The 5,195-nt window shown below is 35.1% G+C and overlaps 1 pseudogene; it reads right to left on the reverse strand.

Annotated features, from left to right (window-relative positions):
* Nucleotides 1–504: 504 nt before the first annotated feature.
* LOC118993794 (probable ribosome biogenesis protein RLP24) lies at nt 505–1,231 on the reverse strand (annotated as a pseudogene).
* Nucleotides 1,232–5,195: the final 3,964 nt, after the last annotated feature.

The following is a 5,195-nucleotide window of genomic DNA, read 5'->3' on the forward strand; positions in this document are numbered from 1 at the left end:
TCAATATATGAGGCCCTTATGTTCTTCTAAGTTATTAATAAACCAAAACATGAAATATTGAAATCAAAATGAAAGATATTAGTACTTGAAGCTAATTATCATACAGATTGTTAGTTCCTTAAATGTACCCCTCCTTCTGTAATGTTAATAAAGGGAATATTTTTACAGCAAAGCAAATTTTATTTTATGTATCACTAGCCATGAATTTTTATCATTAGTTATTACATAAATGGTGCCATTATCCAAATGGCATGATCATTTTATCACCACAATTCACTTTGTATTTACAGAATTTTCATGATTTACATAAGTAAATCTATGAATGAAGGTTTAACAGTGAGATGCGGCCTAGCTTCCATATTATCTGATGTTTTGCTGATAGCAATGTAGAAGAGATGTGATTTTAATCACCTTTTCATTGTAGTCACCTTATGTAAAAAATAAATAAATAACTTAAAACATCTAAGTCTCTAAAGAGATTTTCCAATGTGCTCAAAGAAATGGTTAAACAATAAGATTGTCAGAAACAACTTCTATGTCCACATTCTCTTCTAGTTTCTGTACCACTTTGTCTTCCAGCTGCTTTCCCTTGCATTCAAAAGGGGCTCGGATGAAATGAATGTTTTGCATGACTTCTTTGATGTCCTGAGCGTTCTATAGTTCTTTATTTTTCTTCAACCTGTTCATTATAAATTTAGCTTGCCGTTTCTGTTTGATCTTTTCAACTCTCTTCATCGTTTTATTCCACAGCTCTCTCTGGTATTTGACAGCTTTATTTCTATGTTTTTCAAATTCAAATGAATTATCCAGTGTAAGCTCTTTACCAGCTGCTTTACAGAAGGCTTTAGTCCACTTGACCTTGTGAGGACTGTGCTTCTTTTTTTTTTAAGATTTTATTTATTTACTTATTTTCAGAGAGAGGGTAAGGGAGGGAGAAAGAGAGAGAAGCATCAGTGTGTGATTGCTTCTCACATGCCCCCTGCTGGGGACCTGACCCACCAGTATCCAGGAATGTGCCCTGACTGGGAATTGAACTGGCAACCCTGTGGTTCACAGGCTGGTAATCAATCCACTAAGCTACACCAGCCAGGGCCAAATTGTGCTTTTTTAAAAAGTTTTTATGACACTTGGATTTACAGAATCTGAACATCTTGCAGTTGTTGCAGGTGAACATCATGCCGTGGCCAGCGTGTATGGGCCCCAAACAGAAATAACACTTCTCAATAAGCATGTCAAATGTGCATGGCGACCCACCACTCAAACACCAAGTTTCTCACTTTTGTTTTCAATAATGGAATTTTCTTCCTTTTTGGGAAATGTCAGATTTGTGCTTTATATTTTTTCCAGTATTTTCGAGATTTAGTCAAATAATGTATAAGTTTAATGTGTACAATGTGATGCTTTGAGATACATATATGTATACACACACATATATAAACACACAAGCATACATATATGTTGTGAAATGAGGTGAGTTAACACATTTATCACCTAAGTTTTTGTGGGTTTTTTTGTGTGTGAGACCATTTAAAATCTACTCCCATAGCAACTTCCGTGTATACAATACAGTATTGTTAACTATAGTCATCATGCTGTACATTAGATCTCCAGAACTCATTCCCCTTATAACTGAACCAGTTTTTCATTAGCAAGCCTCTAGCAAGTCACCAGAACAACTGTAACAAGGTGTTTTATTAGAGTTCATTGTTGTTTACTAGAAACAACTTTGTTGTTTCTCCATGATCCATTTCTGCTACTTTGGGGAGAAAGTTGTCATTTTAACCAAGCAGGTACACAGAACAGTTTAATGGTGGGTAAGTATCTCCAAATTTGTTGCATTACCAGCAAAATTAATTATTTACTGCTGTAATTTGAAAAATATTATTTTGAAGCAAAACAGAGACAGACTCATAGATGGAGAACAGATGGTAGCTAGTGGGGGGAGATTACAGGGTGGAAGGATTGAGCAAAAAAGAAAAAGGACTCATGGGCATGGACAACAGTGTGGTGATTGCTGGGGGGGGTTATAAGGGTGATAACTGGGATTGGAAAAATATAATGAAGATTATATATTAAAAGAGAAAAATGTTGTTTTTCTAGAGAGAAAAAATATTAACTAGCATTTTTCAAATTAAAATAGTTAATTTATTAGTTCGAGCAGTTTTTTGGTAGAGGCTATAGGATTTTCCATGTACACTAACATGTCATCTTCAAACAATGACAGTTTTGTTTCCTCCTTTCTGATTTGAATGCCTTTTATTTCCTTTTCTTGCCCAAACTATGGTACATATACACAGTGGAATTCTATGCAGCAGGGAAAAAGAAGGAGCTCCTACCTTTTGCAACAGCATGGATGGAACTGGAGAGCATTATGCTGAGTGAAATAAGGCAGGTGTTGAAGGACAAATACCATATGATCTCACCTTGAACAGGAAGCTAAACAACAAAACAAACAAGCAAGCAAAATATAACCAAAGGCACTGAAATAGAGAACAGGAGGACAGTGACCAGAGGGGAGAGGGGAGGGAATTTCAAGGGAAAAAGGGGAGGGATTTAGAAGAACAAGTATAAAGGATACATGGACAACAACTAAGAAGGGTGGAAATGGGAGGGAGGCGGGGAGCACAGGGGGGTGGGACGGGATGGGAGTAATAGACAAAAAACTATACTTGAAAAATAAATAAATAAATAAAAATAGTTAAAAATAGCAAGACATTTTATTAACAAGAATTTTCCCACTGGTACTTATATATTTTTCAAACTTTATAAATTACAGTATGGGATCTAGAAACAAATGTTGGTTGGGGGTTTCTTTTTATAAACTTCAACACAGCAAATTGATGGTAAAGATATAGTCAGCAAAAGTGTAGAACTTACGGAAAATACCTAGAGGATGTCATCTTTCCTTGCTATTATACTTTCTTTTTTTCACAAAGATTTTATTTATTTACTTTTAGAGAGAGGAAGGAATGGAGAAAGAGAGGGAGAGAAATATCAGTGTGTACCTCTCATACTCCTGCTACTGGGAACCTAGCCTGCAACCCAGGCATGTGTCCTGACAAGGAATTGAACCAGTGACAATTTGGTTCACAGGCCCGTGCTCAATCCACTGAGCTATACCAGCCAGGGCACTATTATACTTTCAAATCACAATTGGGGTGACATTCGAATTTTTACTTGAAGTTTTTTAAATAGGCTTTTATTTTTTTAGCTCACTTTTAGGTTCACAGCAAAATTGAGGGGTATATATAGAGCTTTCCAATACACATACCCCTTGCTCCCTCCCACTCCTCCTGCACAGCTCTCCCATTATCAACACCCCCACCAGAGCGGTATATTTGTTACAATAGATGAGCCTACACTGACACATCATTATCACCCAGATCCATAGTTTACATTGGGTTCAGTCTTGGTGTTGAACATTCTATGGGTTTGAACAAATGTATGACATGTATCCACCATTACAGTACCACACAGAATAGTTTCACTGCCCTAAAATTCCTCTGTGTTGTCTGTTTATTCCTCTTATTTGATTTTTAAATCTGCACAACTCTTCCCAACAGTTTGATTTTCATTCATCCACCTTTTAAAAATTTTGGTTTTCTTTCTTTTTTAATTAGTTATTCCTGTATATAATTTAGAGTCAAATACTGTACTGTCCAACACTTATTATGGCTATTAGTTCCAACATCCTCTCCCCAACACCTATTACTCATTTTCCTATTTAGAGGCAATATTTTCAACTTCTTAATTTGTATTTTTTTTGTGTTTATCTCTATAGCTTTAATAACATGCTTATATTGCTACTTTTAAAATTTGTACAGATTATTTAATTATTTCACTATCCTAAATCAGGATTGACCTCCTTCAGACTGCTTCATCCTCACTACACAGATGAAAATTTCCTATACACCCATTTTTCCAATATAGTTTTATTATAATTTCAGTGAGTTCAATAATCTGACTATATGAATGCTATTCATAGCTGAGCCAAGTTAAGCTTCTGATAAGACATGACTAAAGAAATAATTAGGGAATTGAAATATAAAGTTAAATATTTACCCAGAATTCATCTCACACAGATAAAAATTCAGCTCACACAGAGAAATTGTGAAATAGAGTTTAAAGGACCTGCAACAGATTGAGAATGCTCAATATATGTTAGTGTGAGTTTTAGAAAAAGAAAATTAAGAGATTGAGGAGCAATTAAGTGTCCAAAAATGTTCAAATGACTAGCAGGAACCTTTTGAAAAATCACATTATAATGTATTAAGACTAAAGGTGAAATTAAAAAATTTTCCCAATAAAGTCCAAAAAAGTTGACCATTCACAAGTAATTGACATAATAAGATGGAAATCAAACCTAGAAAGAAGGATCAGTATCCCAGAAGCAATGTTCAGCAAAGAAATTGGCAAACATGTTGGTAACTTTGAGTAAGCAATGATTATTCATGTGTGTGTGATTCTACTTCTGGGAGTATATCCAAAGAAACTCAAAACACTGATTCAAAAGAATATACCCCTATGTTTATTGTAGCATTATTTACTATAGCCAAGATTTGGAAGCAGCCCAAGTGCCCATCAGTAGATGAGTAGATGAAAAAGCTATGGTACATTTACACAACAGAATACTAGTTGGCTGCAAAAAGGGAAGAAATCTTATCTTTTGCAATAATATGGATGAACCTGGCGACTATTATGCTAATTGAAATAAGCCAGTCAGAAAAAGAGAAGTACCATATGATTTCACTCATATGTGGAATCTAATGAATAAAATAAACTTACCAACAAAATACAAATAGACACATAGCTACAGAAAACAGACTGACAGCTGTCAGAGGGGAAGGGGTTTTGGGGGCTGGGTAAAAAAGGTGAAGGGATTAAGTAAAAAAAGATCCTCATAGATACAGACAACAGTATGGTGATTACCAGAGGGGAAGAAGGATGAGGAAGGTAGAAGAGGGTACAGGAGGGATAAATGGTGATAGAAGGAGATTTAGCTTGGGGTGGTGAACACATAGTACAATATACTGATGATGTATTATAGAATTGTACACCTGGGACATATATAATTTTATTAACCAATGTCACTCCAATCAATTCAATGCAACTAAATAAATAAATAACCAATGACTTCTAAAAAACTCACAGTAGTAAGAGTAATAATACGTATTTGGGGGGAGTAGGTTTCAAAA

The sequence above is a fragment of the Sturnira hondurensis genome, unplaced genomic scaffold, assembly GCF_014824575.4.
Source record: "Sturnira hondurensis isolate 20B ecotype Veracruz unplaced genomic scaffold, ASM1482457v3 Scaffold0008905, whole genome shotgun sequence".
NCBI lineage: Eukaryota > Metazoa > Chordata > Mammalia > Chiroptera > Phyllostomidae > Sturnira > Sturnira hondurensis.